At 44.1% G+C, this 22,911-nt stretch overlaps 1 protein-coding gene across 10 annotated transcripts in view; it reads left to right on the forward strand.

Moving 5' to 3' along the window:
- The first annotated feature begins 2,037 nt into the window (after positions 1-2,037).
- Positions 2,038-22,911, forward strand: part of PPP6R1 (protein phosphatase 6 regulatory subunit 1) — a 50,350-nt gene continuing 29,476 nt past the window's right edge. For 7 of the 10 annotated variants that reach the window (XM_033171080.1, XM_033171084.1, XM_033171083.1 and 4 more), the window contains exon 1: positions 2,038-2,162. The gene's annotated coding sequence lies outside the window, so the exon portion shown is untranslated. Of the gene's footprint in view, positions 2,163-2,396; positions 2,516-22,911 lie in introns of those variants that run through there. The other 3 variants (XM_033171089.1, XM_033171090.1, XM_033171082.1) reach the window with 2 other exon arrangements.

Genomic DNA, 22,911 nt, shown 5'->3' on the forward strand with positions numbered 1-22,911 from the left:
CGACTTAAGAGGCGTAGCATTATAAACAGGTGATGATATATTAAGATAAACCCTTGCAAAACTCGTTAAAGAGATCCAGCTGTGATCCTATTTAAAGAGAGCTAACTCCATTTTCTTTAGAGTGAATCCTTAGGTAGCCAAAATGGTATTGTCTATGCACAAGTGGGGGAGGAGTATTAGCAGACTTGGAGGAACCACAAGTTTTGCAGAAGTACAGCAAATACTTTAAAAGGGGAAACCCCTAGGCTAGCGGTGTGGGAGCCCCAAAGCCACTCAATGTGCTGAGAATGTTAGCTGATGGAGAATGAATGGAATGGAATGAAGTATCTTGTTAGAAGATCTGTTTGGCTGGCGCCCTCAGCAAGTTCTTCACACTGAAACATCCTTACAGGTGGAACAGCTGGTTTATAAAAATAATTTATGCCCTGCTTTAAAAGGACTCCCAAAGGTGGCTTGCAGTCATTGAAAGAATACAACTACCTTAAAAACTGATAAAAACAAACAAAAGACTCAGACCAAATGCTTAGCAAATTTTTAAAGTTATTTCACTTTAAAAGTATAGCGGAGGGAGCCAACTGGGCCTTTCCAGTTGAGTGCTTCCACTGAGGACGCCGTGCCCTGTGTTTCACTTCCAAAGACAACAGGACACAGTGAAGAATTGGATAATGAACACAGCCTGTTGGTGTACACATCTTGCATGGCATGCCATCAGATATCCTGGTCTCAAACCACTTAAGACAGGAATGGGCAACCTGTGGCCCTCAATGTGTTATCGGACCACAGCTCCCACCCTGGGACTTTGGGGTGAAGTGTGGGTGATAAATTGCCACCGTTGCCATCTCCCATCATCCCTGACCATTGGCCTTGCTGGCTGGGGCAGATGGGAGTTGGGAGTCCATAGCTTCTGGGAGGCTACAGATTCCCCATCCCTTTATCAGCAGCGACAAGCTCACTGTAATTGAGCCAGTACTCGTTCGCACAGCACATAATTAGAACGATGGAATTTACTTCCCACAGGATGTAGTTATGGCCACCAATTTGAAAGGCTTTAAATGACGATTAGAGAAATTGACCGAGGATAAGGCTTGCAGTGGCTACTAGCCCCGGTGGCCATGTCCTACCTCTGCTGTCAGAGACAGGATGTTGCTGCTCTGGTCCTTTTTGTAAAAGGCTTCCCACAGGCATCCAGTTGGCCACCGTGAGAACAGTGCCGGACTAGATGCCCCTTTGGTCTGATCCAGCAGAACTCCAGTGTTTGCTTGTGTTTCCAGCTGAAATCGACCGAATGTCTCAACAACAGCAAATCCTTAAGAATGAAACCCTAACTTCAACAGTGCACAACACCCAGCCCGCAAAAGACCCCCATGCAATTTAGGATAAAACAATAGAAATACTTCACTAACTGACCTATCACGGCGGTCCTGCCCCCCCCCCCGACAAAATTCCTGGCTAGGCCCATATAGTCATGCGAACTGTAATCCAGAGAAGTGTCTGCCATAATAAATGTGAGGGTTTTCAAGGTGCCACAAACCTGCTCATTTGCAAGAATCTGAAAGTGTGCCTACGTTTCAACGAAACTTTCAGTACAAAATCGTTGAGAAGAAACAAAATAAACGGGGGAGGGAATACACAAGGGGGCAGGAAGTAAAGCAGAGGCCAACAAGAGTAAGGTTGCAATACGGTGGCAATTTCACTTGAAGTCTTATCGAAAGGAGCAGGACAACTCTCTTAAGTAAATGATGCCCAGAAGGAGGCGAGGCAGTCTAACGCATGCGCAGGTGCGCCTCCCTCTTCCCTCCATTGACAAACGGGAGGGGGCGGTGGAGCCCGGAGGAGGAGGAGCTTAAGTTGGAGGACAGAGGCGGGGCTAAGCGAGGGGGCAGGCGGGGATACAGAGCGCGCGGAGGAGGAGGAGGAGCATCGGCAAGAACGCCGAGTTGAGGAGAGGGGCGGGGCTAAGCGGAAGGAGGAGGAGGAGGAAACAGCAGGTCGGCCGCTGGAGGCGCGCGCGGGGGATTGTGGGATTGCGGCGGTGAAGGCAAAAAAAAAAAGAAAACAGAAAGAAAAAAGAAAAGAAAGAAAGTGAAGAGCGGCTGAAGCGAGCGAAAGAGGCTCCTCTCCAGCGAGCGAAAAAGGAGCAGGAAGGAGGGGGCTCGAGCCCGGTGAGAGCGGTTGACGGAGGGGGCGGGGGGAGGAAAACGGGGGGGGGGCGGAGAGAGAAGGCGGGGGCGGGAGTGTGCTATAAATATATATATATATATAAAGGTATGTATATACATATACATAAATATATATACTGTATATATATATATATATGTACTGTCTGTATGTGAGGGAGAAGGGAGCGGTGTGGGAAGGAAGCTGCCGCCATTTTAGAGCTCCCTAAGGGAGACCCTCCCCCTGTTACACTTCACACCCACTCCGTGTTCCCCCTCGCACGCCCATATTTGATTTTTTAATCCTTTCCTCTGCCCCTCGTAATTCCTGCCGAGGCCCACCTCTTTCTCCGTGTCAGGTAACGAGCCTCCCTTCCTTCCTTCCTTCCTTCCCACACCGCCTCCCTCCCTCCGACTCGGCGGCTTCATCTCTGTCTCTACCCCCCCACCACCCACGGTAGCCTCTTCTTCTCTACACTCCCATCCTCTTAAAAGTCTATTCACTGTCTTTGGAAACAACAGCAGCGACACAGTTTCTCTGCTATAGGTGCTATTCAAGAGGAGACAGGGCTCTCTCTCGGCTGCCCCTCAAAAAACATAACAAACACGTTTTGTTGCAACCTGCAAAAGTTCAGGGAAGCCAACCTTTCAAAACCCGTTTGAAGGGAACTGGAAACCCAGAAAACTGAAGTGGAAGTGCTCTTCTTTTGTAAAAACTTGAGTCATGTTTGCTAGCTGGTCAGACTGATAAACAGGTGTTTTATCTCCTTTTTGAAAGGTGCAGGCCCTGGTTTTTCTTGCCTTTCTTGAGTACAGAGAATTGTATGTGGATGGGTTAGTGATTTTTCTAAGGCGTGTTAGTGATGGTGCACAAATGCACACACAGTTTTCTTTATTTTTACTTGCTATTCTTTCTTGCTATTCAGGGTTTGATTAGCTTGGAGGGAAAGAATTCAGGGCCCTAGGTATTCAGTCCTCGCCCCAGGTGTGCTTTTCTCACAATACCTAACTCCTTCCAGATTTTTTCTATCCTCTTCTCCCTTGTCACCCCACTAGCAGTAAACCATGTCTTTTATTTAATACTGAAACGCCCACAGGTACCATGTCTGTTTATTTCTTCTAATGCTATACAAAATAATTGCTACTCTGTACTGTACTTCACTCCTCATGATTGCTGACATGAATTAGAAATGCTACATGCTACATGTTCTTAAATTGCAAACAGAAGCTTCACCCTTGTTATATAACACTCTGTAACCTTCCTGCTGTGTACAGAAGGGTGGTTAAAGTGTGTTAATGGATAAACTTCGGTTCTGATAACTGAGTACACATGGACCACTAACGCCTCCCTGCTGACATTGAATGACCCTAAGGGCTATGACCCTAGGTTCCCTTTTACAGAGATGTCCTGGAAATGCTTGATCTCTCAACCTCTTTCCATTCACAATTGTGTGACTGTTTCATACTGTTCACTGAAGGCTCCTGGTTCTTTCCCCACACTGTATTCCCTTCTTTCCACAAGGTTTTATTTTCTTTTATTTTTTTTATTTTTTTGGTAAGCTGTAAAAACGTGGCTTGTCATTTTTGCTGTGTTTCTGTGGTTTGTAATCTGGTGCTGTATTTGGTGAGTCAGAGGAATAATGGTTCCACATCTCTCTTGGAGGCAGGAGCTGACCTCTATGATGGTCTTGGGATTCTAGGACTCCCTTCACAGTAACTTTCATTTTGTGCAGGATGTCTTTGAATATGTTTGCTACCTTAGGTGGGAGTTGCCTCATGTTTTTCAGGTCTGTGGAGAAAATGCATTGCTGGTTTACCGTAATTTACTGCATTAACCTTTAGATGGCTTCACTTGGAGATGTGGGGCATGTTAACAAGTTGAAAAAGCAGGTGAACTTTGTTTTATGTTAAAATACTGGCTGTGTGGCATTTGGGAGAGCAAGAAATTGGATTCTGGCTTTCCTTTCACATAGCTGTTTTCCTTGTTGAGCCTTCTGGATATGTGAATTTTGGGTCCCCTGTTTATTTGGAGGAGAATCCATATACCGGTATTTTTGGTTACTTTAAATGTGTGCAGGTGCCTACTTCTTGGGACTTTTCTAAACAGGAAACTGGAATGGGCTCCACTTTCTCTTCTGACTTATTTGTGCCTATTCATTCATGGTCCTTGTCACAGTTTCTGTGGACCTGATGTTCTCTTGGTCTCTGTTCATTCTGTCAATAAAATAAATCAAACTATAAAGTGCTGATTCATGAAAGTGAGCTTGCAAGACTGCTGGTGTATTGACCAAGGAAAGACTGCTAAGTGAATTACAGTCATTGCAGCATCATGTGTGTGCATCTGCCCATATCTTAAAGTAAATGAAAGACACTCAGCTTACTTCTGGAATGGGGTGCTTGCTCTCTGGGAAATGATGTGAAGTTAGAATTGTGGAGAGAGGAGGAGTTCTACTTGGGTAACTATAGAAAAGGCCTCATAGTTTGTGAATAGTGAATATTGGTTTGAATTGTTGGAGATGCAGCTCAGGCAAGTAAGGACTGGGGCAGAATGCTTCAGAACCTACAGCCATTTCCACTGCTACTGTGGCATAACAGGATTAAATAGCAAGGAAATGTGATGGCATTGTTATGTTCTTATCTTACCTTGACTTTTGAGTGGTGGTGGAGAAAAGGGTTCTGAGCAAATGGTGTTTTTTGCCATTTGCAAATGCTCTAGTCCCCTGGAGAGATGGTAACCAAAGGCTCCAACTGGTAAAACCAGTTTCAGAGAGTTCCATGAATGGAACAAAGACAACAGGGTCATACTATGTATATGATAACTGTTTGTTTGCTTCTCTTAGTGATGCTTTAGCTATTGCCATTCTTTCATTGCCAAATATCGGGGGAGGATGTTGGGATATTTGTACAGACCGAGCTGCAAAAGCTGCAGCGAAGCCAGTGTAACATGTGTCTGTTTTTATCCTGTGAGAAAGCCAGTAGTCCTATATCTGCTTTCTCACACATGTGGTATTATTGTACCTTACTTTCAGTTCTGGCTCAAGAGATGCTAGATGCTCTTATGCACAGCTCTGGGTATCTGAGCTGGCTAGCAGAGACATATTCTGCATTTACCTATAATAAATAGTTTAGCCTCGTCAATGGCTTGTGTGTGTTGTTCTTCACACTGGGGAACGATCGCATATTGAATGTGCCACCGGTCTCGCGTAGCCGGGAATGTGCACAAGGCTTTGTTCCAGGTTCGGGGCAGTCTCACAACTGACCCCGGGCGGGACATTTGTTAACAAACCCCCCAGTGGTAGCCCCATCAGTTTCTTAGTCAAGTAAATGCACTTGTTGTCAGAAACTCTGCTACTGAGAACTGATGTGGTATAGTGGTTAAAGTGTTGGACTAAGACCTGGGAGAGCACTCAGCCATGAAGCTCACTGGGTGGTGAGTCACTGTCTCTCAGCCTAACCCAGGCATAGTCAAATTCAGCCCTCCAGATGTTTTGGGACTACAATTCCCATCATCCCTGACCACTGGTCCTGTTAGCTAGGGATGATGGGAATTGTAGTCACAAAACATCTGGAGGGCCGAGTTTGCCTACGCCTGGCCTAACCTATCTCACAGAGTTGTTATGAGGATAAACTGGGAAGAGGGTAAACTATGTATGCCACCATGAACTGGGGGTGGGGGAGATGGTATATAAATGTAGATATAATTGTTATTATTATAATAATAATAAAAATTGCTATTGTAGTAAGTCATTGCAGCAGCACATAATCCGAAAAGTAGTGATGCTGGTTTAATCTAGTGGCAATATACAGCTGAAATGGTAAGCAGGTTAAGCATGCGTAGAATCAACTCCAGATATTGGGGAGACGTGACTTTTGCCTACTGTGTTATGTGATGTGCATGCATTGTTGAATCTAGTCTTACAGTACAACCATGAATATGTTTACTCAGAAGTGAATCTAATTGTGTTCAGTGGTGTTTACCTGCAAGTGGTGTTTACCTGAGTGTAGGATTTCAGCATAAATTAGTTGAACTTAGCTGTCCTTGAAATCATTGGACAAGTCAGTAATAACTTAAGTTCCACAAAAATAAATAAATGGAACTGAAGTATTGTTAAATTAGCGTGGCTGCTACCCATTGGATATAGAGTATAGCCTTTCACATGAATTTGCACATTGTCATTATGTTTGATTTTCCTTTTTGTTAAAATACATACAGTGGTACCTTGGGTTACATACGATTCAGATTACATACTCCGCTAACCCAGAAACAACGCTTCAGATTAAGAACTTTGCTTCAGGATAAGAACAGAAATCGTGCTCTGGCGGGGCAGCGGGAGGCCCCATTAGCTAAAGAGGTGCTTCAGGTTAAGAACGGACCTCCGGAACGAATTAAGTACGTAACCAGAGGTACCACTGTGTGTTTAACTGACTTAACAATTGCACCTATTTTGGGATACTCTTGAACTGAAAGTTTGCATTTCTAATACACAGAACAGGAGCACTTAATTGGGAAGTGCATCCAAGGAGTCTTGGGGGGGAGGTTGTGAAGCAAGGGGAACCTTTATAGCTTGTACCTGTATAGTGTTTGGATCTGACTTCAACCAAAAGTTACACTAAGAAGTGTTGGGTGAATAATACTATTTTGCTTTCCCCTTGTACCCTGCTCTCATCCTCTGCCGTTTCCCTACTTTAGGGCAGAGTCAGAGAGGATTGGTCAGGTGTGTATGTATGTGTGTTTTGTTTCATTTCTCTGTTTTTATTTGGCTGCTGTCCATTTGTGAGATCAAAATATGCAGAAGGTCTGTGACAGTGGTGTCCCCTTTCCATTGATCTGTCTGCTATTAAAGGCAATAGGGGATTCCACCCATCTGTCTCTGTGCCTTGGTTAAACTTGGGAACACTTCAACCTTTTTCTTTCTTTACCTGGGTAAGTTCAATATCTCAGAGCTGCTGGTGGTTGTTTTTTTAAGCCTACCGCAAGAGATCAAGATCCACAGCTAGGCATGGTTAAATGTAGGAGGTGTACAGCTGCAGCTTGCTTTGACAGCTTTGGCAGAAGAGACATAAAGCTAATCCTGCTGCTACAATCAGCACATAAGGAAGTAATTGAAATAAGAGACTTCAAATTTGAACAAAGCGTTTCTTTTAGTACCTTTTGACAGACAGCCCGAGATTTGAAATCCTTATTTATTTTCCACAACAGGACTGATCTGGGGCAGGAGTAATGTATACTTCTATGCTCAGTCAGCAGCAGGGACAAGGGCTTGTTGCACACAGGCCAGATATGAGAGATTGTGCCACAGTAAATCAGCTGTTGTTTTGACAAATGCCACCTTTTGCTAAGCTTTGATGGAGCTGTGGTGTAAGGAGGTACCCATTCAATATACAACCCCCCGATCATTGCCAGAAAAGTTCTGTGGATCTCTTTAGGACAGTGGGAGTGGGTTGACTTAGGTCTTGTTTATACAATCAATATACCATGGATGTTATCCTAGGATGGTTCTCCTGAGATATATACCCAGTCTACACAAATAAGGGATCTTGGGTCTTTCAGGAGCATACCTTCACTAAATAATTTGGACCACCCATGGGGCACTGCGGTCCTATTTGACATGTTTTATGGTCACCTTAAAAAGTGATGGATAACTGTGACAAATGTGTGTCATACAGGAGCACTCAATGAGAAGCCACAGTTGTTTTGCTTGGTGGAAAAGCAGGGTTTGCCCTGCTTAATTTTGGTATTGTCACACAATGAAACAGCAGTGTAGTTCACTTGTACGACAGTGACCCACCCTTCACCCTAAGGTCCCGGAGTGGATTACAACATTTATAAAATTAAGAACAACTTAACAACCACAAAAATAAGGTGAGTCCTGAAAATATACACCTCAAGTGTCAAAAGCCAGGGTATACAGGTGCATCTTCAGCCATCACTGGAAACTCTGTAATGAAGGTGTCACCTCTGTGGGAAGGGAGTTTTACAACTTAGAGGCTGCCACAGATGATGCAATTAGCTCTTCCCTGCCAAAGGACCACTGTGCTGTGGCAGCTAGAATTCTTGCTTCTCTGTCTGACTTCTGGCAGCAGTAGCACTACACTTGTTTCATTGGTGGTCAGAATGCAGTACAGATGGCTCCAGGTTCTGGCTATAAAGCATGGGTTGCTGTCCCTGTGGCCCTCCAGACATTGCTGAAAACAGTCAAATGCCCATCAGCCCCTGCCAACATGGCCCAATGGTCAAGAACGATAGGAGTTGTAGTCCAACAACATCTGGATTGCCACAGGTTCCCCAGCCCTGCTGTAAAGGATAGGATTTTGGCAGGAAGGAAGGTGGGCCATTCCGTTTTGCGTCTCATCTAGTTGCCCAAGGTAAACTATCACTGCTGCCAATACTACTACTACGAATATAATCATGATATTTATTAGACTGGTCAGTTGCTTGTTACTCCAGTGTCTCCAGCTGATGTACAACGTATTAAAAACCTAAATAGAAATGCATAGAGAAATACATAATGCCATAATAAAAACAAATACTTAAGAGATGATCCCATTAAATGAGAAACCTCTCTTCAGTTTGCATAAGAATTGGGAATTTAGAAAGAACTTGGAGGATGAATCCAAAATGGGCAATGAAAGAATCTGCATAATTTTTAAATGACCAGAAGGCCTTGATGTGTTGAGAATGAATGTTTGTGCATGTATATGTACAGCCTGTAATTGAACAGATGTCAAAACTTGCATTTTACCAGAAATACCTGGTATACTGCGCTGAAATGTAATAGTTGAGGTTCACAACAACTGGAGAGTAAATACTCCAGTTGCAAATACCATAATCACAGCAACCAGGGGGGAAACTTAAGAACTGCTTCCATACAACCAGGCAGGGGAATACTTTAAAAATTGGTGTAGAACCAGTTCTCATATTTTGAGGCCACCCACATCCACAAAAGGTTAACATAGGCATGAGTATGCAGTATAAATTGGTGGGCTAGACACTGTAACCATGTTTCAAAAGCTATCTTGCTTCCTCCTGAGCTGTAGTTTTCAGGTTTCTTGGTTGCTAGTTAGGGGGCAAGTAATGGTTGATAAATTTCTGTAGTTAGCTTTCTCAGCACCATTGGTCTTTCCTGACAGCATGCAGTGCATATAATGTGTTGTGTATTCTTGGTTAATTCAGTGGTGACTCCCATCAAGTAGGCGTCTTAGAACAGATCCTAGAGTGGTCCGCACCAGGCTGATGATTTTGTGGGAAATGCACAATAATTTCTTGGAAGGCTAGTTGATGTAGAAAGGTTTCTCAAAGACAGGAAGTTTGAAAACTGCTGCTCTAGCACAGGAGTAGCCAGTGTGGTGCTCTCTGAAAGTTTCATCAGCTCCAGTCAGTATGGACAGTGATAAGGGGTGATGGGGGTTGGAGACATCAGCATCTGGAGGGTACCACATTGACTATCCTGTGCATCTGCTATGGACAGCTCTGTAGGTGGAAAAGTGGGGCAGAGACCAGAACAGGTTCTGTGTCTTTGTATTGTATATACTGTGGTGAAAGTAGCGCTTCCAAATCAAGTTTTAAAATGTGGCAGTAGTTAGCTGAACCTAGTGTTTCCTTAAGTAGGGTATCCTGACCTGGGTTCAGTGAGCCAGTCGCTTATGGAATCAAAAGAACCTTGGCTTCAGTTTTGACTAGCTTCAGTTGGCTAGCAGATTTTTAGACCTTGTGATAAAATGGTTTCAGTGCAACATCGTGTGCATGCACACGAAAGCTCATACCAATAACAAACTTAGTTGGTCTCTAAGGTGCTACTGGAATGAATTACTTTATTTTGTTTCGACTACAGCAGGCCAACATGGCTACCTACCTGTAATCATTTCTTGTTGTGGGCCTTATCATTTCAGAAACCCCTTCTTTTTGTGGATCTTGCCTTAACTGCTCCCTTATCCACTTTGGACTCTTAAGATCTTTTTTTAAAAGGATGCATTGGAGAGCAGGAAATTGCAGGTCTGTTAGTTTCTGGCTTGGATAAATTGGTAGAAATCATGATTAAAGCTGGAATTATTAAATATGTAAAAGAACAAGACATACTGAGGGATTTCTCCAAAGGAAAGTTATGCCGTGTCAACTTTCTGGAGTTCTTTGAATGTCAGTAAGCATGTAAGCATGGGATGCGGGTGGCGCTGTGGGTTATACCACAGAGCCTAAGGCTTGCTGATCAGAAGGTCGGCGGTTCGAATCCCCACAATGGGGTGAGTTCCCGTTGCTTGGTCCTTGCTCCTGCCCACCTAGCAGTTAGAAAGCACGTCAAAGTGCAAGTAGATAAATAGGTACCGCTCTGGCAGGAAGGTAAACGGTGTTTCCGTGCACTGCTCTGATTCGCCAGAAGCGGCTTTGTCATGCTGGCCACATGACCCGGAAGCTGTACGCTGGCTCCATCAACCAGTAACGCAAGATGAGCGCCACAACCCCAGAGTCAGACACGACTGGACCTAATGGTCAGGGGTCCCTTTACCTTTACCTTTAAGCATGTAGACAGGGATAATTTGGTGCCTACATGTTCTGCTTTTGGATTTCTTGAAAGGATCTGGTTTACTACTGTTGTCCTGGACCTGGATGGATACCGGGTCTGATACAGCATAGCTTCTCTTACGTCCTCAAGATATATTTTTGTTTGGCTCTTTATTAAAAAATGGCCCTACTCTTGTTTCCGTCTCACATGGAGCTCCAAATCCAACTTTTCCTTCCCAACCCATCATGCCATCTTGTGCTCACCAGCCCATGCCAACATTCCTTTATAGCTTACTGGTTCTCAGTAGGGATCCCAACATAGAATCATAGAAATGTAGAGTTGGAAGGGAGCCCAAAGGTAATCCAGTCCAAACCCCTGCAATGTCAGAATCTCAAGGAAGCATTTATTCTTACTCATTTCTGTTTGTTCACTTATTATTTTATTTATATTTGCCATCACTGCAAATGAAGAAAAGCCTAAAAATGTAAGAGGTAAGTCTACCAAAAGACTTGGAATACAGAAAGAAATAATTTGGGTTTGCTTCCTTTTGTCCAGGAGGTAGGGCATGTCTCTATAACCTTAATTGCTTTCTTCCCCCTGCCCCACATACAGAAATTGCACTTGTTTCACTGTTGCTGTGAGACACTCCAATTATTGCCAAACCCAGTACTTGACAATCTGAATCAGAAAATCTAACTTGGATCTCTCCCCTACTCACCTAGTCATAAATTTAGAATGTGGAGTTCAGGTTTTCTGATTATAGAATTTGGCAAGCATGTTGAGTTTTTGTGGTTTTTTTAAGGCAGTTTGTGGTCTTGGGCCTAGTGCCGTGTACATATTTCAACATGCTTGTGCGTGCATGCAGTTTGAGTAAGAGTGTGTGGCATAGCTGGACTGAAACGGATAGGGTGTGCTGGGGAGGACACGCTGTAAAAAAAAGCACTGCAGCATTTCAGAGTTCCTGACTGACAATGGCTATACAGTCGTACCTTGGGAGTCAAACGGAATCCGTTCTGGAAGTTTGTTTGACTTCCAAAACATTCGGAAACCAAAGCGCAGCTTCAGATTGGCTTCAGGAAGCTCCTGCAGCCAATCGGAAGCCGCGCTGGATGTTCGGTTTCCAAAAATCGTTCAAAAACCGAAACACTCACTTCCAGGAGTCGATTTGTTCGGGAGCCAAGGTGTTTGAGATCCAAGGTACGACTGTAGTGGCATGATAAAGCTGGGCATATCTGTCTGCGTGGGTGTTCAATGCAGTCTTTCAAAAACATACGAATTCCCTCAGCAACTTTCCCATTGGCTCTAGGTGTCCTACCTTCTAGGAAAGCCTTAACTATAACTGCTGGGGGGAAGAGTTCCTGCCGGGTGGCTATACCGGTACGTATCACACTCGACAGTGTAGGTTCTCTGGAGTTGACAGGCGTTTGTTCATACTGAAGTTCATAAATCAAGACTAGGTAATAAAGTGGGTTTAGGATGGGTAATGTAAGAACGGGTGGGTGGGGTTCAACCAGGGATTGAGGGTCATCTCTCTGCTAGTGAACGATGATGAGCAAAAATGTCTCCATGACTGTGGAAAAGATCTGAGGTTTATGTTAGGTGACTGTGCTAGCAGAGAGCAAGAGCTCTTGATGCTAGCAGAGGAAGCACATGGCCTTAAACACTTTGCCAATAGTGAAACTGGAGGCTTGTAAAAGAGACCACCTTCTGCTATACTGTGACAGGGGTCAAGTGTGTCGAAAAATGTTGCCCCGCATACATTTAACAGGGAGTCCTGCCCACCCTTACTTTTTTTTTTAGTATTTAAATTCTGCCTTGTTTGCAAATGCCTCAATAAGGCTAACAAAATAAAGATAAAACATAATAACAGACATGGAAGATCAGAGAAAGATAATAATAAAAGCAATAATTCATTTAAAACAGTCAAGCAACCAAAGGAGGCTCAATTATCTTAAACGGCAATCAAATACAATTAAAAGCCTAGGAGAATAGGGTGGACTTTGTTTTGGCCCCTAAGAGGTGGTAAAGAAGGTGCTATGTAAAATGCTTAGGGAGGGAGTTCCATAATTTGCTACTGAGAAGGCCTTCTTTCAGTCGCCACATTGTGTGGCATGATTGGGCCAGCCTACTCTTTCATAGGGATGTGGGTGGCGCTGTGGGCTAAACCACAGAGCCTAGGGCTTGCCTATCAGAAGGTCAGCGGTCCGAATCCTTGCGATCGGATGAGCTCCAGTTGCTCGGTCCCAGCTCTTGCCAACCTAGCAGTTGAAAGCACGTCAAAGTGCAAGTAGATAAATAGGTACCACTCCGGCGGGAAGGTAAACAGCGTTTCTGTGCGCTGCTCTGGTTCGCCAGAAGCGGCTTTGCCATGCTGGCCACATGACCCGGAAGCTGTATGCCGGCTCCCTCGGCCAATAAAGTGAGATGAGCGCCGCAATCCCAGAGTCATCCGCGACTGGGCCTAACAGTCAGGGGTCCCTTTACCTTTACCTTTACTCTTTCCTAACAAGTGGAGTTCTGCTTATTTGAAAAATTCTGTTCTTGGAAGTTTTTACCAGTACTTCCCTCTCAATCCATTAGTAGAGAGTAGTCTCTGCATGCACAGGTTATCCCTTTTGGCTCCTTTAGGCTGAATACTTTCTTTAGTATTTGCCCTTCCTCCCATTTTCCCTGAAGTTCTGGTCAGCATCTCCTGTGTCTTTTAAATCCCAGGCCCAAACTGTAATCCAGGGCTGTGGGATCTCTGGCCCACCAGATGTTGTTGGACAACAACAGCACCCCCGCCCGTCCGCCCCATCAGCTCCAGGCAGCATGACCAATGATCAAAGATGATGGGAGTGATCTGGAGAACCACATATTCCCCACTTGTGCTCTAGCCCTGCTATCCATGGTTAGGCATTAGACACTGGCTAACTAAGCCTTGCAATTTGCCCAATTCTGTGTTGTCTTTTTCAATTTCCTAGCACACCTATCTACTGTCCCTATTCATTCTGCCCAAGCCCTAATTCTTGGCATGCTTTAACAATGATCGTTAACTGCTTGTGACACTCTGGCTGATGCTTGCTTGAGTTTCTGGTGAATTTGAGACCCAACACAAGCCTCTCTTCCACCTCAGCTGAACCCTGATGACTCTGCTTCTATGGCCATTCAAGCTGGCTTTTTAGCCTGCCACTTACAAAGGTTTACAAAGGGCTCATTAAGGAATTGTGACCAGTTGGCCAAGCGTTAGTGGAGTTGTGCAAGTGACCTTGGCTGATCCCGCTAACTGAGGGTGGGGCCAGAAAATTATCTAGGCTGCACTCTGGTGCAATGAGCAAGTTTGAGAATGAGAAAGTAAATAAGTGTCCTGGAAATATTAATGCCATTTTTGTATACATCATAGGGCATATGCCAGTGCACAAATGAGAAATGCAAGAAATGGTTTTGGAGTATGACGGAAGAAAAAAATTAAGAAATTTGAATCACTGAGCTGTGGATGTGTATATGTGTAGTGTGAGTGTGCTAGATTAAAACCTGTATAACAAATAGTTTCTTGCTGAAAGCCATAATCTTCTTGTTTCCCATCAGTAAAATAGGGCTCTTTGTCTTCTGGTGTTCATATAACCTGATTTTGGTAGCGATTCCTGGCAATTTCAGCCTTTTTATTTTAATAAAGAGAATAAAGACTTATGACAACAAGCAGGGGATGTGATCCTCTCTGTTGTTTGGCAGATATTTTATTCCGGTGTGACTGTGTCCCCTCCCATGGCCTCCAGTCAGATTCCCCCACCCATGCCACTCCTCATGCCACTTACTACTGCTCTTCATTTAAAAACAAAATATTAGCTTCAGAATAAAGCATACAAATGGAGCACTGTGAGCTAACTTGGCAAAGAAGTTATTTTTTTAAAAATTGTGTGTTTAACTTTTGATTCTAGTAAGTTAAGTAAGTAAGTAAATTTTTATTTATACCCCACCCTCCCCAGCCAGGGTCGTGGTGGCGCTGTGGGTTAAACCACAGAGCCTAGGGCTTGCTGATCAGAAGGTCGGCGGTTCGAATCCCCGCGACTGGGTGAGCTCCCGTTGCTCGGTCCCAGCTCCTGCCCACCTAGCAGTTTGAAAGCACGTCAGAGTGCAAGTAGATAAATAGGTACCGCTCCGGCGGGAAGGTAGACGGCGTTTCCGTGCGCTGCTCTGGTTCGCCAGAAGCGACTTTGTCATGCTGGCCACATGACCCAGAAGCTGTACGCCGGCTCCCTCGGCCAGTAACGCGAGATGAGCGCCACAACCCCAGAGTCGGACACGACTGGACCTAATGGTCAGGGGTCCCTTTACCTTTACCTCCCCGGCCAAGTCCGGGCTCAGGGTGGATAACATCAAATATCAAATACATTAAAACACAATCAAACAATTAATTAAAATATAGCTTAAAAATTAGAATCAGGATAAAATTAAATGATTGCCCATGAATTACAATCATAGGGGTCGGGAACCTCAAGTATTCATCAGGGCCAGCTATCCATGTTGGTCCAACATGAGCTGATAAAAGGGCCAAAGAGGAAACTTACAGGGGCGTCAAACTGGGCCCGGACTGAAGGCCAGGCAGAACAACTCCGTCTTGCAGGCCCTGAGGAAAGATGTCAAGTCCTGCAGGGCCCTTGTCTCCTGCGATAGAGTGTTCCGCCAGGCTGGGGCCAAAGCCGAAAAGGTTTTGGCCCTGGTTGAGGCCAGTTTAACCTCCTTGAGGCCTGGGACCTCCAAGATATTATTATTATTATTTGCGGACCATACTACTAGTTGGGATAGTTGTGTACCTGGTATGAGCAGTCCTAACAGCAGCAATCACACCCTTCATGTGGTTGTACTGATGAGAAGAGAACTATAAGGAGTGCCCTTGCCCTGCCTTTTAATGATACAGCCTAGTAGCTAAATCTAAACACATTCTGTAATGTGGTGGTTTTGTTTTAAAAATGGGAAGTTAGAATGTGGGTTTGACAAATCTCATCACTTGACCCAGGAACCTGTCATGTGGAGTTAGAATCTCTTTTGATCAAATCCTTAGTTTGCTCCCCAATAAGTTGCCTGGAAAATTAGCAGTAAGGTTGTTCTTGGCAACCAAATCTTTGGCCAAGTGTCTTTGTTTTGTCTGCAACCTTTGTTTGCAGTATTGCTACCAAATACCACAAAGCCCTGTTTGTTAACCGTAATCTACTTATATCAGTACCATATGGGCCTTCTGCCAAACTTGGTGTCAAGAGGCAAGTGAATTTTGTGGAATCGCAGCAACCTTCTGGAGAAGAAGGGATGCCACCTTCATTTTTATTACCAGTAATGGTTTTGTGGTGATAATTATGCATTGCAAGGTGAAATGTAAAATATTTTAAATAGCCACTTTTATCTTACCTTGATATTGGTAAGCTGAATAAGGACAGGGATGAATTATGGACATATAAACATCTTTAAGCAAGTGCCATTATCTGTTTAATTACCACCAGAAGCTCAAAAAAAGCAGGGCTATGAAAATGCCCGTCAAGAATAGTTCATCCTGTTGAAATCTAGTTCTTAATATTTATCTTTATGAACTCTCTAGCCTGTTACCCTGCAAAAAAAAAAAATGTAGCACTTGGAGCAGGGGCATGAATGTGGAGTGACTGAGCCTTTATTTAGAATCGTACAGAGCACAGCTTAGGTATTACTTAACTGAAAAATGCCAGTAGAACAAACAGTGCTTCTGTGCCACCATGGGAGAAGACTTTGTGTCATAGTTCACCACATTTTTCTTTGTTGTCAGAACCAAAGGGGGGGGGGTTCATTTTTAACCTGTTCCAAGGCACGTCCAATTCCAAGGATCAAGTTAAAATCGTATTTCTGTTGTTCAACCAAGCTGAAGTTCTGAAAGAGCTGCACATATTTGCAGTGGCCACTCAGAACCTTGGGGGGTGGGGTGGGATTGCTGTGGTTTTAATTTGGTAAACTGTAGTTCGATATACAAATCATAGTTTATAATGTTCTTATAAATTTGAAAGGGTAAGCTTATTCTAAATTCTGCAGCTCAGGGGGAGGGAAACTCTGCCCCTGAGCCACATGCAACTTGCTCATATACCCCACAACAGTTAGGCCTGAAAACATTTTCTCCCATCAGTTTCAACGGAAAGCTGTTTTCAAGCCTAATTGCAATATATGTGGGAGTTACAGCTAGGGAGGGAAGGAACAACCAACCCTTCCTGTGTGCCATTCTGAGTCCCATTAGCTCCAGTAGGAGGCTGTTTTCAGACCTAAGTACCACATCAGGAAGTGATCTTCAAACCTTTTTTCGGGGGGGGGGAGGGGTTTGAGAACGTCGGGGTGCCCCCTCCCTGAGTACCGATATGTTACATTGTCCCTGCTCATCACTGGGCCCTGGAAGGCTAGCAATGAAGGGGATAGTTCCCCACCCCTGTTGTAAAAGATACTGTTACTTATTTTACTGCTGCTGATTTGTTTTATTATACTGATAACCATGATGACTGCAAAAGACTATTTAACTTAAGAGATTTTTATTTAAAAGATCACCATTACTAAAATAAAATAAAACGCCCAGGGTTCCATAAAAAGCTTACAAAGACATTAAAAGATAAGGATCAGTTTTCAAAATAAAGCTTTAATAGTCAGACAAAACAAAACAAAACCCACCCCAAAATCTCTTTGGCTACAGCCCACTGGTTACAGCCTTGGAATCGACTTGTTCCAGTCCACCAAGAAGATGGCCGTTAGCTTGTTTTAATTTGAAATCTGGTGAAGTTACTGGGATGGCTGTCTCAAGAGTTCCAGTCCTCTTTTATTGGTCTCTCACAAAAAGGTCCAGTCGCTGAATCTAACCTTACATAGCTGACCTGATTTGGTTTCTCAAGGTTTGGCACAGCTACTAAAGGTATAGAGCCAGTTATTCCTTAATCTTGCAGCACTGTCTAGTTCTTGCTACTCTATTCCTGAATATGACAAGCTGAAGTGTGTTTCCATACCCTGAGGGTGGGATTGTTTTTCCATTTTTCAGCACGAGCGAATGCAGGATTAAATGGACTGTTTCATGGAGATTTTAAAACCAGAAAACAAATGCAGAAAGGGACTGAATTGCTTCCCTGTATTGGTTACAAACTTTCAATGTTTGTGTGTAGAGGGAGGAATAAGCCCTTCCTCCGTCCCATCACTTCCCATTACAGTATGTCATAATCTAAACAAGGTAGATAGTGGGTTGGATCCAGACTGCTAGTTGCCACTGGGTCCCATTGAGGTCAGTAGGAACCAAGTTACACATAGCTAATTTTTCACATTGATTCAAACGGGACCTAAGTACAACTTGCTTTAGCTGGGATACAGCCCCATGATAAAGCAGTAGTCAAAGTAAGAGTACAGGTTTACAAGTCCATAATAATGTTGGGCAATACACCGTCTCACATATATTTCAGGCTACTGATTTGCCATGAACTGTAAAAAGAATGTTGGTTGCAAGGAAAAAGTATAGGTATATAAGGAGAATTCCTGGACTCCCAAGATCCAGGTTTGGAGTAGGTACTTTTTGGTTCAAGAACCCCAGCTGAGATTTAAAATCACAAAATATGCAGCAGCAAAGTAAAGCATGGAAATATAGCCTGTGTGAATTCCAAAATTTCCCTCTTCCCCAGCATAGAAAATTACCACACATTTGGTAAGTTAAAAATTGTTTACTTACAAATTCTCTAAAGGACAGATTAATGTGCTTCTCCATACAGCATTCAGAAAAATTACACCGACAGTAAAGCTTGATTTCATTCCAAAGTGGTTAAAGTTCCTTAATTTTTGGTATAGTAACTCAAGAGTGGTTTGTGAGAGCCATGCGGTCTGAACTGGAACAACCAGCTCAGACCTCATATGCTGAGTTCATTGGTTAGACTGAAGGGGAGCAAAGGCTTGATTACCTAGTTCCTCCCAAGGTGAGCTAAACCTGACAGGCCAGCTTACTCCACGGTCAATCCCTTCATGCATGAATTAGACTTAAGCATGTTGGTTATATGGGGCTGTGCTATCTCTGGTACTGGAAGACATTTCTCTGCTGCCAGTCTTAGTAGATAGTAGTGGACTGGAAGACATTGCTATATATCCATATATATTCCAGCATGGTTCTGAATTGCGTATTGAATTGCTTATTGGCTTTTGCTTTGTCCTCTCAGCATTTAGCCATGGATCAGCCTCCTTAACTATGGTTTGTCAAGATGTCTGAATTCAGTAAGAAGCGTGGATCATGCACACCTAATTCCTATTCTTAATAGCTGGCTTCTGATATTGGGATTTCTCAGGTGTAATGACTGATGGCCAAATCATTCCATATGAGCTTTGGAGCCATGTGGTCCCCTTTTCCCTTCACTGCAACCCATCACATGCGTGTGTTATTTCTCTGACTACTTGGTTCATGCAAACTGTAGCTTGCAAAACATTTCCACTGAATGGGCAAACTATGGTTCACTTTCCCCCTTCAAACCACAAATATGAAACAGGATTTTGTGGCGAGTGGGGAGAATCTGAGCGTGTGAGGAGGACAGGATAAAGGAGGCATCTGGCCCCAAGGCTGATAACTGATAGCTAAACTGACTTTGTTTCTACATCTGAACCATCCCAGTATGAGAAACCAGCTGGTAGGAACAGGTTTTAAGCATGTCTTCTCCTTGCTCAGTTCAGACATGGTGCCAAATCAGAGTGCATAAGGGGAGGAAGCAGTTTACAATCCTAAGGACGGCCAAGCCGTGGCTTGGTGTTACATGAGAACTGTCTCATTATTGTCTTAAAAAACACACACACAACCCTGACTCTTGTACCTGATCAAGTTCTCCTGCAAATAATTCCAACTGTGTCCTCTCCTGCTGGGAATTTTCTGGACAGACCATCCCTTTGTTTTCAGAGCTCCATCTAAGTAATATATTTTGTCAGTAAAGACAAATATACAAGTCTGAGATAACCCAGAAAAGTGCAGGTTTTTTTCTTAAAGCAAAATCTTTTCTCTGGCCGATTTCTTCTATTCATGCTGCTGCAGAGGTCTTCCTTGCTACACTTGTGTGTGTGTTTAAGAATAGTGGAGGAAAACTGCCTCCAGTCTTCCAGATTTTTGTTCTCCTTCCCTCATTTGCCACGGCCAAGAGGAAGATGGGAGGACCTCCCCACCAACCTGAACTTCTTAAATGCTGCCCACAAGTAGCAAAGTCTTTTTCATGCCTTGTTAAACAGGTACTGTGTTAATTGGATTACAAATTGACTGACCTTATTGGAGGAATGGGCTTATAAATGTGCAAGCAGCCAAACTAAGAGGGGGAATTCATTAAGATGTAAGAATATTTTCAGCCTGGAGATATAAAGGAAGGTAGATTGGAAGGAGCCTTGCCATCTTCAATAACATCTTCGCAGAACCTATTAGAGGAGGCAATGCAGCATTAGCAGAGCTTGGAGATACCTAGATAGTTTTCAAAGTTAAAAAGTCAATTTGGGTCAAGGTTGGTGGTTCCGTGAGCAGACCCAATTATGCTACCCTAGTGCCCTAGTAAAGTAGCAAAAGTGATTCTGCAACAGGTGTCCGGGGGTGGGGAAGTTTTCTCTATCAAAATCGCTTGAGACCTGAATTGCATAAAATGTAGCTTAATCTTTCGCTCTTCTGTTAAGCACATGCTTTTAATCTTCTCTCTTGGCTTGGCTCAGAGGAGATTTCTCTTGCAAATCACTGGGGATTTTCCAAAATAGTTAAATCTTTTTTTTCTTTCTTTCTTTCGCACAAAGATGTGGGGTTTTTTTTCCCTTTTCCTTTTCCTTCAGTTTTCAAGCAAATCTGATGAAGAGGGGAATTAAGAAGGCAAATCTCCTGTTTGTTAAATTACAACAAGGCTGACGTACAAGCTGCTTTCCCCTTGTGTTTAGGGGAGCCTCTTTGCCATTTCCATGAGCGAGTGGAGTCAGGCGGCGCCTTCTGGAGCTATTGCATGACAGATAGTGGGAGATTCCCTTTCATTCAAGGCCCTGAGCAATTGCATTAAAGGTGCTTCTCAAACTGCCTGATTAGGCACCGCTGGAGCAAAGAGCGACTTGGCAACATAAAGAGCACTGTTGAATCAGACCAAAGGCCTAACTTGTTCCAGCCTCCTGGCTGTCAGGGTTTATGTATGTGCATCTCCCCTGCCTTTGATAATAATAAGAAAGAAAATAGCTAATGGGGTCCTAAAAACCTGGGGTCCTAAAAACTTGATGCTGGTGCCAAGTTATTGAAAATAACTTGCATGTGGTGTGTGCCTCTCACCCCAAGAACAGAGTTGAGACAGGGCTAGCTTCTTCATATTCAGTGCTGAATGCCAAGAACCTGAAATGATCCCCCCCCCCCCGCTCTGTTCTTGCCTTCCACTGTAAACAGGATTGGGAAAATTCCAGGTGCTTACATGTTGGGACAGATGCATAAAGTATGTGGCAGGGCTTGCCCACCCATGCCCTTCACAGCCAGCCTTACTGTATGGACAACAAGCGTATAGTTAAGCAGATAATTTGAGGGCTACGCTTCACAGCTGGCTATGGCAGTTGTGAGGGGAATGCGCCTGCATTGGTTGGTGCATTCCCCTTAAAATGTTTGAAATCAGTGGCCTAATCCAGGGGTCGGTAAGGTTTACCTCGCCTGGGACGTTTCACTCCAGCGGAGATCCCTCTGTGGGCTGGATCGTGCGAGCATGTGTGCCTGCAATTTCCTGCGTCTGCACAGGTGCGATTTCCAGCACTGCGGAAGCGAGTTGCCACGCTGCGCCAGTTTAGCGCAGTGCGCGGGCACTCACCAAGTGGGCAGCTCCGTTTGGGGGTGGCTCAGGGGCTGGTTAAACAACCCCCGTGGGCCGCTTGTGGCCCATGGGTCTTAGATTGCCGACCCCTGGCCTAATCTTTTCCTGGACTGAAGGTGGCATTTGTCAAAGAAGGGCTGGGATCTTAGAGGTTTGAATAAGAAGTGCTAAAGTTCTGTCAGCTCTAGTGCTCTCTTAGCTGGTAAGCTCACAAGCAAGGCAAGGTGGTAACAGTACTATCCCTTGTGGGGGTCTGTCCTCCTCAGACACATTGAGAACTAGGAATTTGCTTTTTTGAAAAAGAGAGCTGGAACCAGAGACTGGGTCTTGTTTGAAATGCCACATGCTGTACACCTACAGCATTGTGACTTGAATGCAACTAATAACACAAATGGTGTGGAGCGAACCATGGGGACTGAACTCTGGTTTAGTGGTTGGTGGGTTGCCTTGGACAACTTAATTGTGTCTTGTGTCTAATATTTATAAAAAACATCTAAACTCTCCCAAGTGTTTTTATATTCTGTTGGAGATTGCGAGCATATATGCACACAATCTGCCTTGGAATTCTGATACAAGGGGTTACATAAACGTGTTAAACAAATAACCAGCCTACCTCACATGGTTGTTGCAAGGGTAAATGGGTTGTGGGTAGTTAAGTCAATTTGCAGACTTTTTTGTGACCTCCTTCTGAGCCTAGGTATTGTAAAATGAAGGGCTGAACTTCACAAACCCTGCCTCCACCTTTCTCCTCTCTTTGCCCCCTCCCTCCCCACCCATGTGTGTTGGCAGCTTGTGCTGAACACCAGTCTCTGAGTTGATCTGAAGACTGCGGTCAGAGCCAGGCTGCCTGTGCTGCTATATTGCAAAAGGCTTGTGTCAAGGTTGCTTGGAAACCGACTGAAAACTTTTGGCTTTTGCAGTTGTGGTGGCAACAGGGTTGAAAAGGGAAGCGGGGCGTCTCCAAGTTACTATTTGTTTCTCTCTGGTTTTTCCCCTCCCTCGCTGATGATACAGAGAATCTTTTTGCAGTTTGGATTGCAGCTGTAGTTAGGGAAACCTGCAAAACATGCATGAGAAACGATGGCATGGAAGATAGCGTCATTTGTGCACTCATGAGATCATTACTGCTGTTCTTGTATGTTAGTTTCTTCACGATATGACTACTACCCTTTTGGCGTTTGCTTGTGGTTAGTAACCCATATTTGGCCAAAAGCGTGCATTGAAAAGGAGTGGTGAAACCAGCCCATCTGCTTCTCTTCAGTTACTCTGTCATACTCCCAGTCATTGTGGGTTTAAAGCAGCAATTCTCCAAGTACAGGACAGGTTGAAGTTTCAGTCAGAGCTAGGATGCTGAGGAAGGTAGTATCTTCCTTCTAATCAGTCAAGACCTTGGTATATTTGTGGCACCTGTAAAATCCCATAATCCCATGATGGCTGGTTAAGAATGGGTTTCAGAAACAGTTT

The sequence above is a fragment of the Lacerta agilis genome, chromosome 14 (assembly GCF_009819535.1).
Source record: "Lacerta agilis isolate rLacAgi1 chromosome 14, rLacAgi1.pri, whole genome shotgun sequence".
In the NCBI taxonomy this organism is placed as follows: domain Eukaryota; kingdom Metazoa; phylum Chordata; class Lepidosauria; order Squamata; family Lacertidae; genus Lacerta; species Lacerta agilis.